We start from the raw sequence: 22865 nt of genomic DNA on the forward strand, positions 1-22865 counted from the left end.
GTAAATAAGGAAGGGAAGAGGGAGGGGAATAGGAAAAATGAAGATTCAAGATATATCATGTACAGGTGCAACTTCTCTGTGATGAATGAGATCATTATGTATGTCTAAAATGAATCAATAAAAAATAAATAAAATACAAATACTAAAATACCATAGTTTATTATTCATTATACATACTTAATGCATGTAAAGAAATATAACAAGGAGAAAATATTTAAATAAACCCCCCAAATTACAAAAGAAACCTACTGAATTATAATACAGTAAAATGCTATTGGGCTTTGGAAAGAATATGTCAGGCCAATCAGTTGATGAGGGCGCTTATCAAACAATTTCCAGTAATAAAGGCAAAAAAAAATGGAAGATTTGGAAAAGCATTACGCAGCTCTTAATGGAATAATGCACTCAGGCAATAATGATCACTGGATGCCAGAAACATCAGGCAACAGACAGGTGGACGGACAGCCCAGGCTAACACCACCAGACCACCTCCCAAACCCTAGCTTCACCCAACAGGCCTCCTGGGCATGGGCAGGACGAACCCACAGGCCAGGGAGGGAGGGTTCTGCTGGACACACTCAGCCCAGGTCCAGTCAGCCCCCAACACCCCAGCCAGGAGAAAGCAAACAGCATCGAGGGAAGAGGCAGCCCACCAGAGGCAGCTTCCACAGGACCAGGCCTGGGCTCTCGGACAGGTCAATGTCTGCTTCTCAAAGGAAGAGAATTACTCAAGACAAAAAGAGAGAAATAAATGCCCTGTGTGGACCACAATTCAACTCCTAAGTCAAACAAAACAAGTACAAAAGACATTTTTTTAAAAAATCAGAAGAACTGAAAAAATAGATTGGATATCATATTATATTAAGAATTAAGTGTTAGGCCAGGGATTTAGCTCAGTGATGCCGCCACCTGCCTCCCAAGCTCAAGGTCCCAAGTTCGACACCCGGTACCAAAAAAAAAGAATTAGTGTTAATTTTCAGAGATATAGTAATGGCACTGTTGTGATATTTTGTTTTGTTTTGTTTGAAGTGGTCTTTCTACATAGTCTAGGCTGACCTCAAACTCTCAACCCTCCTGCCTCAGCCTCTCAAGTGCTAGAAATACTGGTGTGTGCCACCATGCATGGCTTTGTATTGATTTTTTTTTTTTTCTTTTGGTACCAGGGATCGAACTCTGGTCCTTGCACTTGCAGGACAGGCGACGGAAACCACTGAGCTACATCCCCAGCCCCTTTGCATTGATTTCTAAATTCCCCTTGTCTTAGAAATACATACAGAGGGGCTGGGGATGTAGCTCAGTGGTTCCAGCACCTGCCTCACAAGCGCAAGGTCCCAAGTTCGATCTCCGGTACCCAAAAAAAAAAAACCAACACAGAAATACATACGGAGGCCAGGGATGTAGCTCAGTGGCACCAAGCCTGCCTAGCAAGCACAAGGTCCTGTGTTCGATGCCCGGTACTGAAAAAAAAACAAAGAAAAGAAATACATACTGAAATTCATGGTAAAACTACATGGTATCTACGATTCTTGTGTTTTTTACTTTGTGGTGATGGGGATCAAACTTACAACCTTGCTAAGATTCATTCTGAAATGAGAGAGAGAGAGAACCAGAAGAGCAAATGTATTTCCAACATATGCGATAACAGAGAAAATAATAAATATCCTGGATCTCATGCACCCAGCTCAAACATCCTGTAAATCTTGGCCCACGTGCTTCCTCCCATGCACACTTTTCCTTCCGATGTATTTTAAAGTAAATCTTAAATATGAAACAAGATATCATCTCACTCTGAAATATTTCAGCACAAATCTCAAACTGGTAAGGACTTTTTCAAGTGTTAACCAGCAAGCTGCTGCACCACGCCTTCATGTTATCTCATATACCCTGTGACTGCCAAGATATTGATGTGTTTATCGAGGCTGGATAAGTACTGGAACTGAGAGCGAATTTCTGAGTGGAATTAATGGCAATATGGCCTTTACAGCAGACATTTTTTAAAATTTAAACATTTACTGTATTTTTCAATCACACCTTAGCGCCGTGGAACATAACCAGAAGACACACAATGAAGTAAAACTGGCCACTGTCTCTCAGGAGGGGAAATGCACCACCAGGGCAGAGACAAAACGCATTTATCCTTCTGTATTAGAGACTGTATGTCTATTACATACTGAAGAAATAACTCATTGCTAAAAGAAAAAGAGTGCAGCCACCTGGGCCCATCATATCTCACCCAAAACCATCACTGACTGTCACTGATTACCAGTCACTGCTTAAGCTAATCTCGCATTGGTGTCCTCCCACATTTCCACTGCAAGATCCCCTCAATGCCTGTAAGTCAGAGGCCCCGGCCATCCTTCCGGTCCGCAGTCTGAGGCCCGCAGCCTGAGGGTGACATTTCAGGGCACTTCTACCTCATTCCAGTTAAAACCTTTGCTAGTTCTGCACCCCAGGACTTTCCTCTCAGGGGGACACCTGCCACACAGTTCAGCCACTGCCGGTTGCTTCCTGTCCTCAAACTTCCATGTCTCAGCTAAGTACCAATCAACTCACAGATGCTGGGACAGCTGGTATCTGGAGGGGGTTTTACCTTTTTTCCCAACTCAAATTTTGAATAACTGAAACAGATGCGTGCCTGAACAGGAGTATAGCGTCATCTCTATCCAGCAACAATTTGGGGGGGGTGGGTACCAAGGATCGAACTCGGGACCTTGCACTTGCGAGGCAGGCGCCAGAACCACTGAGCTAAATCCCCGGCCCTCCAGCAACAATTTAGATTTTCCTGACTCAACCGATCCAAGCTTAGGCAACCACAATGTCTATGCTTTGAAAATGTTTTGTTCTGAATTTCTTCTTTTCAATCCCAAATGGAAAATGAGGAAGAGTGCATAACAAGTAGGAGCAAGAGGAATGTTATTCTGTGTGGAATTCTAGAGCGACAACTATTTTTAGTAACATCTGGGCCAAATGTTCTACCAGGACTTGGTTTATTCTGAAATTCAATACCATACAGTATCAGGATGAGGCCTTTAAATTCTGCAGGATTATTCTACAAGTGACTTAGATGTAGAATTCATCTAAACACAGAAGCTAAATGTTAATACGCACAGCTTGTACTAATGGAGAAACAAAATTTAAAAAAATTTTTTTTTTTTGGTACCGGGGATCGAACTCGGGTCCTTGCGCTTGCGCAGCAGGCGGCAAAACCACTGAGCTAAATCCCTGGCCCCTGAATAAAATATTTTTGTGGCCACAAAATGATGCAAAATCTACTTTCAACTCAGTTCCATTATCTAGCAGGAATGGTTTAATGTTTCCTTTATGATAAAACCTAATGATATTATGCCCTGAGGGAAAATTATGAATTAGAGCATCAGTATTCCAACACTAAGATTATTTTTTCATTAGCATTTGAACACAACAGCTGAAGGTATGGTTTTTGGTTTTGGTTTTGGTTTTCATTTTGGTTTTAGTCTTTTGAGACAGGGTCCCGCTATGTAGTCCTGGCTGGCTTTGAATTCACTATGTAGCCCAGGCTGGCCCTGAACTCATGGCAAGCCTCCTGCCTCAGCCTCCAGAGTGCTGGAATAACAGGCATTCACCACCAAACCCAGCTAAAGTTATACTTTTTTTTTTCCAGTACCAGGGATTGAACTCAGGACCTTGTGCTTGAGAGGCAGGCATGGCACCACTGAGCTAAATCCCCAGCCCTAAAGGTATACTTTTTAAAGTCCCAAACAAGACCCCCCCAAAAGAATGTTCTGAATGACTGGCATGAAAAGACATGGGAAAACTGATTTGCTAAAAAATAAGATGCAGACAGTAAAATTTGCAGCCCATGTTCTCTGTGTTGCTCTCCACAGTGGACTCTCCTAAAATACTTTTTTTTACAATCCTACTTTGAGATTAGGCTTTGCAAGAGCAAGTCCTCTTCGTGGCCTTGCTCTTGCAAACAAGCCGCAACCTGAGACAGCACCATGCCTACCCTAGGGGACAAAGGTCCCACAGGGCCCTTTCCCTGAGGACCCTGCAGAAGCCTACCATCAAAAGGCAGCTGCCCAGCCAGGTTAGGGGATGAGAGGAGACCCGAGAAGGGGTGACAGCAGAGGGGGTGCTCAGCATGCACTGGCTCTGGGGTCAGTTACAGCACAAGGCCAAAGGATGAAATTATAACAATGTGATACTGTACTTTCTCAAAACTTCAGTAATACCATTGCTTTTGATACTTAGTTACTTTATATTTTTATCAGCTTCTTTACACTGATTGCCTCTAGGAAGTGCTCAATCATTGTACTGAGTTAAACTGACGTGAAAGCTTCATGGGACATGGCCTTTGATCTCAGCATTCAGGAGGCTGAGGCAGGAGGATTGCAGTGAGTTCAAGGCCAGCCTGGCTACACAGTGAGTTTAAGACCAGGATGGACTACATACCTTGTCTCCGAAAAAAAAAGGAAGTCTACCCGCCCCCGGCCCACAAATAAAAAGCCTCTCATACTTTTTTTTTTTTTGGTACCGGGGATCGAACTCGGGACCTTGCACTTTCAAGGCAGGCGCCGGAACCACTGAGCTAAATCCCTGGCCCAGAACTTGTAATTCTAAGTTGGTTTACGCTCTTCTTTTGCTAATCTGTTTTGCTGTGGGTATCTCTGCCATGAAGCTAGTAAAGGGTAGAGAAGAGAAACCTTCCCCTGTCCCCGAAGCATCCACCGTTGTTACTATTATCACTGCTTGAGATAGTTGCTCAAAATGTAAAATAAAATCAAGGGTGTAGTCCAGTACAAAGCACAGAGCCTGGTGGGCAGGCGAGAGCAGATCCAGTAACATCTGCATCCGATCCTGCATCTGTAGAGTGGAACCCCCCCCCCCAGAGGATGCCCCTCTTTCCACAGCAGTACGCACACAGCTACTTTCCTGTCAAAATGGTCGCCAACACAGTGGTGCAGCCACATTTCCAAGTGTCGCTATGGTGCAAAGCTTTCATGGATTCTTTTCCATCTCAAGACGGACAAAAAACATCCAGAAGACCTCTACCCCAACCCAGGCCCAAAAGACAATATATCAGTGCCATTTCCTCAGGGAGACATGAGTGTACACTAGGCTTAGGAAATTACTGCAGAAATTCAAAACAGATTGTGTGTATATCCAGGATCCAAAAAGAGAATTCATGCACAGCTCCACTCACCCCAGGAGCGGTCTCAGCTGTCACACAGCAAGTGGCCAAGTCACCAACTGGGCACAGTGGCAGCTGACACCCACTCAGTCCCATAAGGACCTGATCCATGGCTTCAGTCTCAGAAGACTCCAGAATGGTGGCCAGCGCCACATGGGAGAGGCCTCGGCAGGGTTGTGCACACACTAGCATGAGTCTGCTTCTTTGTTTACTCCAAGAGATGCCTGCCTGTGCTTTCTGCCTAAATGGAATCAGCTGAAGGACCCAAGACTTAATGAGCAAAATTTACAATGGCAGGGCCAAGGATTTAGCTCAGTGGTTCCGCCACCTGCCTTGCCAAGCGCAAGGTCCTGAGTTCTATCCCTGGTACCGGAAAAAAAAATTTACAATGGCTACGGCAGCTATTCACTGAGTTGATGAGCCTCTACTGAACTTTGTTTGCCTTCTTATTTATTTTGCATTTCCTCTGTTATATCTTTTCTTTTTCCCCAGCCCTCCTCTGTTATATCTTTTTAAAATAAGTGTTAATTTAGCTGGGCGTGGTGGCACACACCTGTAATCCCAGCACTTAGGAGGCTGAAGCAAGAGGATCTCCTCAAATTCTAGGCCAGCTTGGGCTAAATAGTGAGTTCAAGACTGAGCTAAGGTTTTGACTTAGTGGCATCCACATCTACTTTGCAAGTGCAAGGTCCTGAGTTCCATCCCCGGTATCAAAAAAAAAAAAAAAAAAGACCAGGCTGAACTGCACAGCAACATACTGTTTCAAAAAGTCAAAAACAAAATAAAGATCTTTTCTTTGGTAGTTTCTATCTGTCCATATTAAGAATGTTAATACCGGGCCAGGGATTTAGCTCAGTGGTTCCAGCGCCTGCCTCGACAGCACAAGGTCCTGAGTTCGATCCCCGGTACCAAAAAAAAAAAAAAAAGAAGAATGTTAATGCCTTAATTCCTGTTCCTGATTTTTCTCCCTCCATAGCCTGAAGCTTAATAAAACGGTTTGGAGGGTCCCCTGAAGAAATCATTGTTTAGAAATGTCACCGTGCAGCTGTCTGTTCCTGTGCAGCTGTCTGTTCCTATGCAGCTGTCTGTTCCTGTGCTAGAGCTCAGACTGCTCAGCAGTGTTCCGATTGCCCTCATGCAGCCACTCGAAGCTACTAGAACCAGTCTCTCCCAATGTATCAGTTGAGATTCACGTCCAGAGGAAAAGTCGGCCTTGCCAGAGCAGTAAACACTGATTATTCCACCCACATCGAGGATCTCACCAGAGGGCCCTGAGTTGTACTCACAGTTCCCCAAAAACGTAATTAACAACACCCATTCTAATTTTGTGTTTACTGCTTTTCGAAATGGCATCAACACAGATAAATGTGACTTTTATTCATGTCTGTAATGATTCCAGGCAAATGCGTGAATTTCACCCTGGCCAAAATGAGGCTGAACAATTAACAGATGGGCATCCGACAACATTATGGAGCAGCCTCACACTGGATTCCCGGTAAACCTCATGAGGGGTGGGAGCGTAGCTCAGCGGTTCAGCAACTGCTTAGTACGTACAAGACTGGATTCAGCCCCAGCACCAAAAACCCCCAAAATAAATATCATTACACTTATAAGTAGGCAATGCAGTATTTTATATAGTTGTTCTATCACTCAATCAACAAGTATTTTTTTTAAATTTCTCAGGGATGCAGCATTAACATGAAGAGAGAAAAGGGCTGAGGATTTAGCTCAGTGGTGCCATCACCTGCCTCAAAAGTGCAAGGTCCCAAGTTCGATCCCCGGTACCAAAAAAAAAACAAAAATCAAGAGAAAAATTACTCTGAAACTTCAATTTTTTTTTTTAAACATAGTCTATGTAGCCGGGCGAATCGTTGTTCACGCCTGTAATCCCAACACTTGGGAGATTGAGGCAGGAGGATGGCTTCCAGTTCAAGGCCAGCATGGGCTACATAGTGAGTTCAGGACCAGCCCTAACTACAAAGGGAGACCCTGCTTCAAAAAACCAAAAAATTGGGGCCAGGGATTTAGCTCAGCCGTTCCACTGCCTGCCTTGCAAGTGCAAGGACCCAAGTTTGATCCCCGGTACCAAAAAGAACCAAAAAATTGTAAGAAATAAAACGTAGTCTGTGTAGTCCAGGCTGGCCTTAAACTCACTGCAATCCTCCTGCCTCACCCTCCTGAATAGCTGGGTTACAGATGTGCACCACCACACCTAGTATTCTTTTCTTTGTTTTAAAGATCAATGAAATGGTTTTAAATACTTCACCATGAATAGACTGCATGGAGAAAGAACATTATGTTTCACAACCATCAAATAGAACGCCTTGCCAAGGTCCTAGGTTATGGAACTTGCCACAGCTGAACAATGTCCCCTTATTAGTGATAATCACAGTGGTCCTCGTTCCTACTAAGCCAAGGCTGGAAAGCTCTAAGGCCTGGGTATTTGCAATCTCATCACAAGACCACCAAAAAAATGTATTCGTGCTACTCTCCTTTGTTTGTTTTGGGGGGATTTTTGAGCAGGGTCTCACTATGTAACTCCGACTGGCCTCAAACTGCCAGCAATCTTCCTGTCTCAGCCTCCCAAGTGCTGGGATAACAGGTGTGTACCACCATGTCCAGGTTTTTCTTTTCAAAGGTTTTTCAGTCTTTTACAAGCCATTCTTCAGGGAGGAACATGAATCTAGCACAGAACTGTAAATAAAATGCAAAATAACCTGACATTGAAAAAATGTCTAGTTTTATAGGAAAACAGTGTTCCTTCAGGCAGAAGGAACAGTGGGCTGGGAATCAGGTGATCTGGGTGCTGGTCCTGATCCATTTTTGTCTGTACAAAACCCAAGGGTGACCTGTCACCTACAGTCTGCTGCGGCCCCAGGTGCCCAGCTGGAAGAGCCCGGGGGAAGTAGGAATGTGGGGTGTGCACCCACGCGCCTGCCGCACTTAACATGGAAGACAGAGATGTCTGCAGGGCTGTGCCAATGAGGCGGGTCATAGATAATGCTGCTCCGATGCTCTGAATTAATATATTAATTTTTTTAACTATTCCGAAGCCCCCATACCCCAGCCTCTCTACCGGTGAAGCAGGAGGCGTCTACAACGAGGGATCTCTGACTCTGCCCCCAGCATCAGCGGCTTCCCTTCCGGGCCATATCTTTGGCATGTGGCCAAAAAAGGGGGTGTGGCTCCGGGTTGGGCGCCTCTGTGGGCTCTGGTCCCCGACTTGCAAGGCCACCAGAGAGAGAAGCAGGGACAGGGCCTTTCCAGGAGGGAGGGAGGACAGAGCGGGGTGGGGCTCCCAATTTCCGCGAGCTGCTTCTGCCCCGGGGTGGGCCGCTCTGCCTGCTGTTAGTCTGGGGCTGAAGCCTCCCTCTACTGCAAGGAACGGACCTCCCCGCACCTCCTCTACCTGCATCCCCACATCTTTCCCACCCAAAAGTTGTTTCAATGCCAAATATTTCAGGAGTCAGTCTCTGGCCTGGAAGCCTACAGTCTGTGCAGTGACTCAAAAGAAAAGGGTTTATCCCTTTTTTTAAAAAATGAAAAGAAAAAAAAGAAATTTCAGTGCTTCCAGACCGGGCTTCGAGGCTCCCCATTATCTTAGAGGTGCGCCCCACCTCGCCCGACCCTGTCCCCATGCGTGTGCGAGGCTGCAGGGAGGCGGTGGCCCCCCCTCCCCACCGCGCGCCGTGCTGCGCGAAGAGGCCCGCACAGCCTGCCGGGCGGGTCCTCGCTGGTCTCGGCCACACCTAAGACGCGGGCGGCATCCCGGCTGGCCCGGGGCTATGCCACTTGTCCCTGGCACACACGGCGGGGGCGGAGATCGCGTCTCCCCCTTCTCTGCTCCTGCACTGGGCTCCGCAGCCGGGGACCCACCGGCGGGGAGGCAGAGTCTGCAGGTCCCTCGCCCCGGCACCTGTCCTGCGACAGCACCCGGAGCAGCCCCGACGCACTGGCAAGGCCAGCCCTGTCCACCCGCGCAGAGCGGGGCCCTGGGCACAGCACGGCCCGGGTCGGCGCCGCCCAAGTCGCCCAGCACCGAGCCACTCCGAGCCGCCCCACACCACCAGCCGCCGGCGAGCCCGAAACACAGGCGCCGGCCGGGGCGGGCCGGGGCCGGGGCCGGGGCCGGGGCTCAGGGAGCGAATCACAAAGGCTCCGAGCCGGCGGCCCCTCCACCCTCCACCTCCGCAGCGCCCGCCCGCCCGAACAAAGCGACCGCACTCACGGAGCCCTGGCCTCGCCTCGCCGCCGGCAGAGAGAGAGCGGGAGCAGCCGGCCCTGCAACCGGCGCCCGCTTACATCACAGCCTGCGGGCCGCCCCGCGCCACATGACCGCGGTGACATCACGCGTCGGACGAGCAGGTGGCCGCGCGGGCTGCGTGCAGACGCGTGCACGTGCGGGCCCGACGCTCTGATTTCTAGCAGAGGGAATGTTGGAACAGAAAGCCTGGAGTGTCAGCCCGACCATGACCATCGGATGAATGGAAAGTGACAGAGGTCAGCCGCTCCAACCCTGGATCTTTTTTGAAGGGGAGAGGGAGACAGGGTCTCAATATGTACCCCAGGCTGGCCTCAAATTCACAGCAATCCTCCTGCCTCAGCCTCCTGAGCAGTAGGATTACAGGTGCGCACAACCACGCATGCCGAGCCAAACCCACATCTACCACTGAGCTAACATCAATAGCCCTCCTTTTGCGGGGGGGCGGGGGGGGTACCGGGGATTGAACTCAGGTCCTTGCACCTGCGAGGCAGGCCGCAGAACCACTGAGCTAAATCCCCGGCCCCCTAGCCCTTTTCAAATAAAAAAAATTTTTTGAAACAGGATCTCACCATGTAGTTCAGGGTGGCCTCAAACTTGCAGTGATCCTCCCGCCTCAGCCTCCTGAGTACTGAGATTACAGGCATGTGGCACCACAGCTGTCTAGATTTTATTTTGAGACAATGTCTCACTAAGTTGCCCAGGCTGACCTGGAACCTGTGATCCTCCTGCCTCCGTATCCCCAGTAACTGGGATCACAGGCATAGACTATTGGGCCCAGATATATTTTTTTTCAAGTGATAACATACATATTGGTGTTTTAAGCCAGTCATCACTGAGCTTGGTTGTAGTATACAGTCATCCCATCGTGAGGTATCTCACATAGAGTCCAACACAAACACACTGACAGACCTAGACAGCCAGCTAAGCAGGGAGGCTGGGACCATTCATTAACACAACCATCCAGCAGTGGCCACTGACTTCGCCTACTACTACCCAGTCAAGAGAGCAGCAGAAGGAAGAGGGGGGAGGATTTCTCACAGGGCTTCTGACTCTACCTCTGTGACAAGAAAGTTACGGGATGGGGGATGTAGCTCAGAGGTGGAGTGCTTGCTGAGCATGCCAAAAACCTGGGGTCAACCTACACTACAGAGAGAGAGAGAAGGGAGGGGAGAGAGGAGACAACAAGAACCTTATCAAAGCTTCTTATTTTGTTTTATTTGAGACAGAGTCTCACTATGTAGCCCAGGCTGACCCCAAACCTGCAGCAATCCTCCTGCCTCAGCCTCCTGAGTTCTGGGATTACAGGCATGCACCACCAGGCCCGGCTCAAAGCTCCTTATGAGATGTTCTGTCTGATGCTGAATCTGAAGGTTGCTGACACAACCGTGCTCTGCCTTAACCCACTGTGATAAATGGTGATAAATGTGAATGTTAAAGTAAAACAATGAAAACCATTAAACCTTTATGAGGCAAAACAATAGCCAAGTAAGACAGCAGTGACCAAAAATGTTTCTTCCCTAGCAGAAAGAATTCACTTTCTCTATTTTTATTGTGTTGCTTCTTTGTGTTTGATTTATTGACTATATTTCCAGAATTTGTGTAGAAGCAAAGTACCTCTAACTAGTTTGTAAATCCACCAAAAACCACGCATGTCCATACCAGCTGTAATCACTTATAAATGATGAAGATAAATTAACCACTATGACATTGCTATATAAGGGATATGCCAAGTGCAGTGGTGTGGGCCTGTTACCCCAGCAGTGAGGCTGAGGCAGGAGGATCACTTGAGGCAAGAGTTTGAGGCCTACCAGGGCAGCATAGCAAGACCTCATCTCAAAAAGAACAAAACTTCAGAAAGAAAAGAAAAATTCAACATCACTGGTCATTCGAGAGATGCAGATGAAAACAACACTGAGATTTCACCTCACCCCACAAAGAATGGCTGCTGTCAAGAAATCAACCAATGACAAATGCTGGCGGGGGTGTGGGGAGAAAGGAACCCTTCTCCCTTGCTGGTGGGAGTGTAGACTGGTGCAACCACTGTGGAAATCAGTATGGAGATACCTCAAAGAACTAGGGCTAGAGGTCCCATTTGACCCAGATAGTCCCCTGCTGGGGATCTCCCCAAAGAATTAAAAGAATCATACCACAGTGATATATGTGCACCCATGTTTATAGCGGCACAGTTTGTGATAGCTAAAGCTTGGAAATAGCCCAAGTGGCCATCAACTGGAGACTGGATAAAGAAGATGTGGTTTTAGGGGCCAGGGATTTAGCTCAGTGGTTTCGCCACCTGCTGCGCAAGCACAAGGACCCAAGTTCGATCCCTGATACCAAAAAAAAAAAAAGAAGATGTGTTTTTTTTATAAAAGGGAGTACTACTCAGCCATAAAGAACGAGAAACCAGAGTCATTTATAGCTAAATGGATGCACATTGAGGCCATACTCTTAAGTGAAATAAATAGGACACACATGTGTAAATACCGAATAGTTTCTCTAGTGTGGGAAACTGAAAGTGTAAATAAGGATGAAAAAGATTAAAACAAATAATTGATAATTTGAAATAGGAAAAGGTCCAAAGGGGTAGGGGTGGCGGAAGGGGAAGGGAAAAGGGAAGAAGGGAAAGGAAAAATTATGAGAAAGAAAAAAAATGGAAACAAAGTCTATGTAAATAGGGAAGGGTGGAGGAGGTGAAGGGTGCACAGGTAATGGGGGAAAAATAAGAACCAAGATACATCATGTACAGGTACAAGCACCCCATGATAAATGTAAACGTATTGTATACCTAAAATGTAGCAATTAATATATAAATTTAAAAAATAAATTTTTTTTAAAAAGCGTATGGGTGGTCTTCCCCCGACTCTAGCCCGGAACACCTACAGTCTTTGTCTGAGTTACAAATGCTCTGTTCCTGGCTACCCACAGTGTCCTTCACGATGCTCTTGGTAATAAGCCAATGGGGTCAAAGCAGTCCCCGGGGGGCCGGGGTGGGCTCTGGGGCCGGCCACAGACAGACTCACCATGGATGAGTGAGGAGCCAGCCCTGCACGAGGTGGGCCAGCCCGCCCAGGCCACCCCTCTGCTCCTGCCTGCACCTCCAGTACCCGCCCAAGCCACGCGCCTCCCAGAGTCCTGGTGTCCACACTGCCGCACGTGACCAGAGCAGCTAGCACAGCTAGGGTGGCCATGGGGGTGCCCCGAGCCCTGTGAACTGTCACAGCCCATCACCACCCCAGGAGCACGAGCAGCAGCCAGGCTCAGAGCTGTGCGAGCAGGACCAGCACAAGGACCAGACTTGGGGCTGGGTCAGCTTGGGGGCTGAGCTCCGCGCCCACATGGGTGTCTGCCTTAACTCTGGGTAGCTACATCTCCACAGTGAACTAAGGGTTATGGGACACTAAGGTCTCCAGAGATTTGGAAAGTTCCTTCTTTTTCTTTTTTGTTTTTTGATACAGGATCTCATTATGTAGCCCAGGCTGGCCTTGAACTCGTGGTGATCCTCCTGCCTCAGCCTCCCTTCCCAGGGCTGGGATTACAGGTGCACACCACCACACCTGGGTAGAAAATTTCTTAGTGTGAAAAAAACCACACCTTTGATATCAGAGGGGCTCTGTGGGTAGAAATAGATTAGAACAGGAGGCTCAAGCAGTGTTATTCTTTATAGGACTCATTTCCAACAGATACTAGGTGGAGATTAGGTGCCTTGGGAATCTTGTATTAAATTCCCCAAAGGCCGGGGATTTAGCTCAGTGGCACAGTGCTTGCCTCGAAAGCACAAGGTCCTGAGTTTGATCCCCGGTACCGAAAAAAAAAAATCCCCAGTCAAAAGCTTCCTCGTCTGGGCTGGGGATTTAGCTCAGTGGTTCCGCCACCTGCTCCGCAAGCACAAGGACCCGAGTTCGATCCTCAGTGCTGAAAAAAAAAAGCATCCTTGTCCTCTTCTCAGAGGAAAACATTACACACTTGGTACAAAACAAAAAAGACAACTTAAATATTATATATAAATGATAAATCATGCTAAGCATAGCAGTACATGTCTGTAATCACAGCACTTGGGAGGCTGAGCCAGGAGGATCTCCATGAGTTCGAGGCCAGCCTAGGCTCCATAGCAAGAGCCTGTCTCAAAAAACAAAAACAAAACAAAAAATGTGTATATATACACATACCTACAATTGGTAAACCTAAATAAGAAATACATGGATATCTGAATACTATTCTCTTAGTTATTTTCATATTTGAAATGTTTTACAGTAAAATACTCTATAATAAAACAGAAAATTTATCCCTAAATGTAAGGGTTTCTGAATAGTCACTTCTAGCTTTTCTAATTATTATGCTTTTTTTTTTTTTTTTTTTGGTATTTTGAGGCAGGATCTCCCTTTGTAGTTCAGGCTGGCCCTGTACTCACTTTGTAGCCCAGACTGGCCTCGTACTCGTGGCAATCCTCCTGCCTCAGCCTCCACACCCAGCTTATTAAGGTTTAATTTTTAAAACAATTCAATACATAAATTACCTAAAAGGCTTTTTTAGACATATTTTGTCTTTGCTCAATTACTGAATCAATTGTCCTAGAAAATGTATTAAGCATTCCCTCTATTTCTCCTCCGCTGTTACTCCTCTTTGGTCTTCTATTAAATTATTAACATACTGAGTCCATTGGCTCGTTTGTGCCAATGGCATTTTTGCTTAATCACTATACCTTTATACATATTATATGCATATATCTTTCTTCCTCCTGCCTCAGCCTCCCAAGTGCTGGGATTCCAGGCATGGCCCACATGCCTGGCACATGACAGCTTTATATAGTAATGAACCAATCTTCTCTTTTCAATTTTCAAAGACTTATTGGGTATTTATTTTTCCAGGTAATTTTTGGAATTTACCCCCAATCCCCTAAAATCCTGTTTTCTTTGCTTTTTGTTTCTGCTGAGTTTCGATCAAAACTGAATCGGGAAGGATGATCGTTTCTGTAGCACTGGCAACCAGTGCTCAGCCTGCTCATATTCCAAGCACTGGTTTCTTTCTTCCTCACACTGACTTGAACTTCACTTTGCTCTTTCCAGCTCCCTGCTCACCCTTTTTCCTCTCTGCTCCCAGAGTAGCACTGGGGTGTCCCATCCCCTAGGACAGAGGATACCCTGGCTCCAGCCCACGTGGCCATCCTGGGCGACTTGATTTCCCCTCTCTGAGTTGCCCTGTGCTCCACTCTGCTGGGCTTCCTCTGGCACTGGGCACCCAGATTTAAGCAGCGGGCTCCAGGGTATGTGGTCTGGGAGCCACAAATAGCGTGTTACCAGTCCCTCAGCCCACAAACAGCAGGGCCAAGGTGATCTGACCTGGGGTCTTTTTTTTTTTAAAGAGTAAATTACACTTTATTCCATTTACAGAGAGATCTTGGGTCAAAAGGTGGCACTGGGCAAACAGCACACAAGCAAGGAGCACCAGGGAGCAGCCTGTTACAAATACGCCGGTGTGCTCAGGGAAGGGGGAGTGAGTGTGGGGCCCTGACTCCCCCTCAGGAAGGAGCAGGCTTGGAGAGGGCTGCACTCTGTGCCTCCCCCCCAGGCTGAGCCAATTCACTTGCAGCACCGGTCACCTTCGGGTGAGCCAGCTCCCCAGCCCTGCAGCCCGGTGGAGGAAGGACAGTTCCCTGTCAAATGTCAGCAGCAGGTGCAGGGAGGAGGGGATCCTCCTTGGGCCTGGTGCCGTGGCTGCCAGCGGAGGTGGCAGAGAGCTGTCCTCCTCCTTCTCCTTCTGCAGGGAAAGGGACCAAGAGATGCAGGGAGATGGCGCCATCTGCACAGCTGGCTCACGCCAGACTCCCTGCCCACCCGCACGCACACCGGGCTCCATCCTGCCCCGCCTCAAAGCAGACTCTGGCCTCCTGGACGAAGCCTGGTCCTCACGCTTACAGTGCAGACACCTGGGCAGGTGAGTCTCGGCAACCCTGTCTTTGCCAGTTGGCATCAATGGCCTCCGCGTGGGGAGCCTGAGCCTGTCTCCCCAGGTGAGAATGTACATCTGCAGATCTAGAGGACATGTCTGCCACGGACACAGCACAGAGCCAAGCAGCAGCACAGGTGCCCCACCCCGTGTGAACAGATACTGCTGTGACACCGAGGGACGCCACAAGCCAGTCCTGGGAGGCTGATCCCCCGGGCTGCAGAGCACTTCACGTGTATCTGGAAATTCCAACATTAAAGGCACTTTTAGTCCAACACAGCTGGCCCCAAGAGAAACACAAACTAAAACAACACTGAGATTCCACCTTTCTCCAGAAAGAATGGCCATGATCAAGAAAACAGATAACAAATGCTAGCCAGGCTACGCAGGGGAGAGATGAACCTTTCTACATTCCCAGTGGGAGTGTAAACTGCTGCAACCACTGTGGAAATCAGTGTGGAGACTCCTCAGAAACGAAAACTAAGCACTGAGGAGGCTGAGGCCAGAGGAGCACCTCGAGTGAGGGGAGCCTGCGCACACAGTGAGTTCCAGGCCCGTCTGAGCTACTCAGCAAGGCCTTGCCTCAAACCTGCCCCCTAAAAGAAACCAAAACAAAACAGAAAGATCCCCTAAAAGGGCCAGGGATTTAGCTCAGTGGTTTTGCCGCCTGCCTCGCAAGCACAAGGTCCCAAGTTCAATCCCTGGTACCAAAAAGAAAAAAAAAAATCTCCTAAAACTAGAAGTTCCATTTGACCCAGCTGTTCCCTTTCTAGGTATCTTCCCAAAAGTCAAAGACGTCATATTACAGTGATCCATGCACACACATGTTCACAGCAGCACCATTCATAATAGCTAAATCTTGGAAGCAGCCTACATGTCCTTCAATAGATGAATGGATAAAGAAAATGTGGTGTCGGGGCTGGGGATTTAGCTCAGTGGCATCACAGCTGCCTCTCAAGTGCAAGGCCCTAAGTTCAGTCCCTGGTACCAAAAAAAAAAAAAAAAGAAAATGTAGTGTTTACATACATGGGACACTACTCTTCCATGAAGAAGGATAAACTTGAGTTGTCTGTAGGAAAATAGATGCGCCATGAGACCACAATGTTAACTGAAGTAAATCAGACACACAAGCTGGGACATCACATGGTTTCTCTTACATGAGAACCCAAAGTATAAGTAAAGAGCAAAGTAAAAGATAAATGATAGGGGGCCAGGGATTTAGCTCAGTGGTTCCACCACCTGCCTTGCAAGCAGAAGGATCCAAGTTCAATCCCCAGCACAAAAAAAAAAAAAAAAAAAAAAAAAGATAAATGATAGGAAGTGGGGAGACAGATCTTCTGCAAAGAGAAAGGGACCAAGACATGGAGGGAGATGGGAAGGGAGGAGATATAAAAAGGATTCAGATGTGCATGTGTGTGCACCAGCTCCCCACAGTGAATAAAATCACTATGTACCACAAACATGGACTGATAAAAAATTCTAAATACCTCTTAACTATTTATGAATATATCCTGGCGCTTATTTATACACCCCACTATCCATTTCCTGCAGGTGAGGACATGATCTCTAAGTAAGGTTACCAAATAACATAGGGAGTCCTAGGCTGGGGATTTAGCTCAGTGGTGCTGCCGCCTCCCTTACAAGTGCAAGGTCCCAAGTTCGATCCCTGGTACCAAAAAAAAATTTTATAACATAGGGAGTCCTGCCTCACTGGATTTCAATTCAGATAACCCACAAACAGTATGCTTGTGATACCAGCAGGTTCCGGTGATGTCTGAGACTTTTATTCTGTCTCTAGACAAGTCCAAGGCCAGCTCCCCAGGTCAGAATGCAAGCACAGCCACCTTCCCAACAGCAGCACCCCCAGCCTCTGTCCACTCGCACAGCCTTCCCGTCCAGATCCGAGTCAACTCCGCTAAGTCTCACAGGCCCCATGCAGGTCTCTCATAACGGGTACCAGCCTGTAAGTCCAGTACTCCAGGAGGCTGAGGCAGGAGGACTGCAAGTGCAAGTCCCACCTGGGCAACTTAGCATGATCTGGTCTCAAAATATACAGTGAAAAAGGCTGAGAATGCAGCTCCATGGTAGAGGGCACCTAGGTTCAATCCCCAGTACCACAAAACAATAAAAAAAAAGAGGGTCTAAAGCGCAAGGACCTGAGTTCGATCCCTGGTACCAAAAAAACAAAAAACAGAGGATCTAGGCCTGCCTAGTATCGCAATCCAATCTCCCCATCTCCAGACAATGAACACATCTGCAAGGACCCTTTCCAAGTGTGACAGTGCAGGTACTGCAGAAAGCTGAGTTACTTAGATATTTTGCAGGCTGTTAGACAGGGCCTCCCTCAAGGCACCAGCCCTCAAGGCGCCAGCCCTCCAGGAGCCAACACAACAAGTAGCCAACACGGAGAACAAGTGAAGCACATTCACTGGTTAGCATTATAAAAAGAGGAGGTACTACTTCCCCTAGAGATAGCAGTGACTGATACTCTAAACAGGAAATTCTTTGTATGTACCTTGTCTTCCCATTTGATCCCCATTTAATCAGTATTACCTGGGTGACTGTACTTCTAATCTTATTGGTTGGTCATGGTTTTGTCCCACCTCATGCCCACCTTGTAAATTTCCACTGGGTCTTATAGCTTTGTCCCACTTTGTACCCGCCTCACCACATGGCTTTGCTGTATAAAACATCTTTGAAAAGTGGGATGGGCAGGCAACCCACTTTCCAGTCCCTCTTCTGTCTCTCTTGGAAGCTTTCTTTCTCTCAATAAATTTTTCCTACTCTGGTGGAGATACCTCAAAGAACTAGGGCTGGAGGTCCCATTTGACCCAGCTATTCCCCTGCTGGGGATCTTCCCAAAAGAATTAAAAGAATCATACCACAGTGATATATGTGCACCCATGTTCATAGCGGCACAGTTTGTAACAGCTAAAGCTTGGAAACAGCCCAAGTGGCCATCAACTGGAGACTGGATAAAGAAGATGTGGGGTTTTTATAAAATGGAGTACTACTCAGACATAAAGAATGAGAAACTAGGGGCCAGGGATTTAGCTCAGTGGTTCCGTCGCTTGCCTTGCAAGCGCAAGAACCCGAGTTTGATCCCTGGTACCAAAAAAAAAAAAAAAAAAGAAAGAAAGAATGAGAAACTAGAGTCATTTATAGCAAAATGGATGCATATTGAGGCCATACTCTTAAGTGAAAGAAATAGAACACACATGTGTGTAAATACCAAATAGTTTCTCTAGCGTGAGAAACTGAAAGTGTAAATAAGGATTAAAAGGATTAATAATGAATAATTGATACTTTGAAATAGTAAAAGGTCCAAAGGGGTAGGGGTGTTGGGAGGAGATGGGGAAAGGGAAGAATGGAAAGGAAAAATTATGTGAAAGAGAAAAAAAAATGGAAATGATGTCTATGTAAATAGGGAAGGGTGGAGGGGGTGAAGGGTGCACAGGTAATGGGGAAAAAATAAGAACCAAGATACATCATGTACAGGTACACGCACCCAATGATAAATGTAAATGTACTGTATACCTAAAATGCACCAATAAAAGAATTTAAGAAAAAAAAAAATTTTTTTCCTACTCTTGACCTCTGTTGTTCCTAGAATTCATTCTTCAATTTTAGAGAACACAAACTCACGTTTCAGATGCCTAGCAGGTTTGGGAGCATCTCTTCCCCCTGTGTCACAAGTGTCCAGGAACCAAGCCCAGGCTCCCTAAGAACCCAGGACGGCCCAGGACAGTGCCAGGAAGACACTCACAAGGACAGAGAGCAGCAAGCAGCCGAGGGGTCCGTCTGAGAGATGCAGAACGAGGCTCCCAAGGGGCGGTGCCCTGTCCCAGGAAAAAAATTTTCCCTAATGTTTCAATTCTTTTTCAATCATTTTGTTAGTGCATGTTTGCAGTGCATAGAGATTACATTCACTGTAAGGAGCTGGTACATGGACATCAATTTTTTTAATAGCCAATTTATTCCAAATTTGTACTCCATTATTTACTTGATAATTTTAATTATTTTTCTATAAAATCTCTGAGCAGCTGGGCATAGTGGGGCATTCCTATAATCCCAGCATTTTCAAGGCTGAGGCAGAAGCATCGCTGTGAGTTCGAGCCTGTCTCAAAAGGGGTGGGAGGAGGGAGGGAGGGAGGGAGAAGGAAAGAAAGAAGAAAGAAAAGGGCTCTGGACTCTAACACACAAGCACCCCCCACCCACCCCACAGAATCAGCTCAGATCCGCGCTTCCGGTTTTGTTCTGGACCCAACCCCACAGGAAAGCGCTCCGACCCATAAATTATTCACTCCACAGTGGCCCCCTAAAGGATGGCAATAAAAGCACCCATTAAAACCTCTTGGCAGCTTTCTCCAACTTCAACCTGACTTTCCACACCAAAAGCTTCCTTGGTTCTAGCACAGGTACCTCTCACGGCCTGTTGGCCTGGTTTCAGTCTGCATATATAAGAATTAACTTTATAAGTGCCAAGGACTTAGCTCAGTGGTTGAGTGCCTGCCTGCCAAGTGCAAGGTCAACCCCTGGTTCTGGGGGAAAAAAAAAAAAATCAAAGAATTAACTTCATAAGGTCTTACAAGATAAATAAATGAACCTGATGCTGGAAAAATAAAGCGGGGTGGAGGGGGGAAGGGAAATTGAAATGTGCTACGTACAGGTACCAATCCCCTACAGTGAAGGTAATCATTATGTACTGCAAGTGTGCTCATAAAAGCCAAAAAATAATGTAAAATATCAACAATTTCCTTAGGAAAACTGCTGCTCTTGTTTCTTGTTTTTTGTTGATGCTGTTGGTTTTTCTGAGATAGGGTCTCACTATGTAGCCCAGGCCGGCCTCGAACTCACAGCGACCCTCCTACCTCAGCCTCACAGGTGTGGGCCACCACACTCAGCCTTGACTCCACACTATCTGGAAATCTGTGCTCCACACACTCAAGTTCATTGTCTGAGTGAATGTTTGGTTGTGGGTTCCTGTTGGAGATTAAATCTCCTCATAAGTGGAATGAACGTCTTCCTCCACCTTCATTCAACAACAAGCCACCACATGCCCGGACCCCAGCCAGGAACTGCCCCAGGCTGTGTGCTCCCCACTCCACATTCCCTGGTGCTGAAGATTCACTAAACTTGGCACACATAGGAGCCACTTGCAAAAAGAAGCCACCCACAGGACACAGCAACTCTGCAATCGCAGCACTCTAGGAGGCTGAGGCAGGAGGATCACAATTTCAGCCCCATCTGGGCAATGAGCGATTTATCAAGACCCAGTCTCAAAATAAAACATAAAGGGCTAGGGATATAGCTGAGCACAAAAGCCCTGGTTCAATCCCCAGTACCAAGAAAAAGAATCAGAAGCAGGGATTAGAACAGATATCTGAGGGTTCAGTTGCACAGCATCCAGGGTTGTGGCTCACGTCACCTGAGAGAAGAACAGGCTGACACCGGAATATTATTCAGCCTGGAAAAGAATGAGATTCTGCAACTGAAGCTGCCTAGCACCCAGCAGCACTGCTGGGCACACTGGAGCCACAGCTGGGAGCAGGGTATGCAGAGCGTGGTCGTCCTGTCCCCCCTTCCAGGGACTTCAACAGGCACAGCTCAGGTGGTGACAGGTGCAGCTGTGTCCCAGGGTGCTGTTCTGTGATACTGTTCTCCCCACATTTCGGAGGCTGAGCCAGGAGGAGCTCTGAGAGTCTGAGGCCAGCTGGGGCATACAGAAGATCCTGTCTCAAAAAAACCAACCAACCTTCATAAGTAAGGGGGGAAGAAGGGTTAAAGGGAGGGGAGGGGAATGGAAAAAACAAGAACCAAGGTGTACAGGTACAAATTCCCTATGATTGATGCTATCAGTATGTATGTTTCAAATGCTATCAGTACATATGTCTAAAATGTATGTCTAAAATAGATGTTTTGCTTCAAAAAAAAAAAAAGCAACCAACTAAATAAATATTTGACCACGGGGCTAAGAGCTGCCAGCTCCTCAGTGGAGGAAATTTCGTCACTGAGCTCTAAGCTTGGTGTTCTCACCTATGAACTATGAATTAAACAAAACCATCTCAAAGCACACTTCAGTCTCTGACTCTCCATCATTTGGTTATTCAGCAATATGATAAGCCAGACTCTAAAATAATTTCTCATGCTTAGTATAAAAATGATAAGAATCACAACAGCTCATCTAAATTAGTACTCGATACCCAACATACTTTTAATATGATTAAATTCTTTGAACAAAATATAAACATTGTTCCAACCTTTCATATCACTGATTTTATCTCACCCCCTGTGCTTGCTTCAGCAGCACATGTACTAATTTTATCTTACTCTTAAAACTTTAATTTTTAGTTATTTATGACATTTTAATATCTTAGACAAAAAATTTAATAAATGGCATCATAAGATATAAAACTTTTTTTTTTTTTGTACCGGAGATCAAACTCAGGTCCTTCTGCTTTCAAGGCAGGTGGCAGAACCACTGAGCTACATCCCCAGCCCATGATATAAAACTTTTAAATCCTTTTGCTTTTTTTACTTTCAAGTTTTTAGCAGTACAAATTAAAGTTCTTCTTAAAGCAAACCATTCTTGTGTTTTTATTTTAAAATAAAATTGTGAGCTTATATCAGCCAAAAAAGAGAAAGAAGAAATCAACTTAAGGGGTAACAGATGGAGGCTTAAAAATAATGCACTCTTTTCCAAAACATTCTATAATAGGTGTCAGTTTTATAACAAAACAACAATAAAAGAAACAATATTGTGCAAATAAAATTTACCCCTTCTTTTGTATCAGACAAAACTTTCCTGTTTCGGCACTTTGGCTCTACCTTGTTTTTTTGTTTGGTACCAGGGATCGAACTCAGGTCCTCACGCTTGTGCAGCAGGCGGCGAAACCACTGAACTAAATCCCCAGCCCCCTTTGTTTGTTTTAGGGGTTTTTTGTTCTCTTTTGCTTTTTGAGACAGGGTCCTGCTACATAGTTCAGGCTGGCCTAGAACTCACTATGTACCCCAGGCTGGCCTCAAATGTGCTGTGATCCTCCTGCCTCAGCCTCAAAAATGCTGGGATCACAGGCATGTAGCACCCCAACCAGGCTACCAAGTACTTACTTTTGTGAGACTCACAGTTAAATACCAAGCATCTAAGATGATAGTCACCCTCTGCTACAGCCCTTCTTACAGTTAACAACAATGCTGACCACGTAAACTTGGTCATTCTTAGTGCTGAAAACTTCATACTCAGAACAGCCATCTGCATACTAAGGGTCAAATCCTTCAGACCTTTAGCTGTTTAGGTTCCATTCTGATATCCTGCCTGATGCACAATTTACATCACTGCCCTCTGAAAAAGGAAACTAACTGCTAGCATGTATTGAAAAATAAAATAAAAATGTGATTTATGTTCTCTGAAAGTAGTTGCATTTCCTGCTCCCGGCACAACTTCTGTAATAGTACTGTGAGTTTGCCTTTGGTACACATACATGCACA

At 46.4% G+C, this 22865-nt stretch overlaps 1 protein-coding gene across 3 annotated transcripts in view; it reads right to left on the reverse strand.

The window, feature by feature from the left end:
• Positions 1-22865, reverse strand: part of Ank2 (ankyrin 2) — a 567339-nt gene that overhangs the window by 514908 nt on the left and 29566 nt on the right. For 2 of the 3 annotated variants that reach the window (XM_087198849.1, XM_087198848.1), the window contains exon 1: positions 9399-9536. The exons of the other annotated variant lie outside the window; for it this stretch is intronic. The gene's annotated coding sequence lies outside the window, so the exon portion shown is untranslated. Of the gene's footprint in view, positions 1-9398; positions 9537-22865 lie in introns of those variants that run through there. 3 annotated transcript variants of the gene reach the window in all.

This window comes from Heterocephalus glaber, unplaced genomic scaffold (assembly GCF_053883595.1).
Source record: "Heterocephalus glaber isolate CG9 unplaced genomic scaffold, H.glaber_assembly_v1.0 deba00001688, whole genome shotgun sequence".
NCBI classification, from domain to species: Eukaryota; Metazoa; Chordata; class Mammalia; order Rodentia; family Bathyergidae; genus Heterocephalus; species Heterocephalus glaber.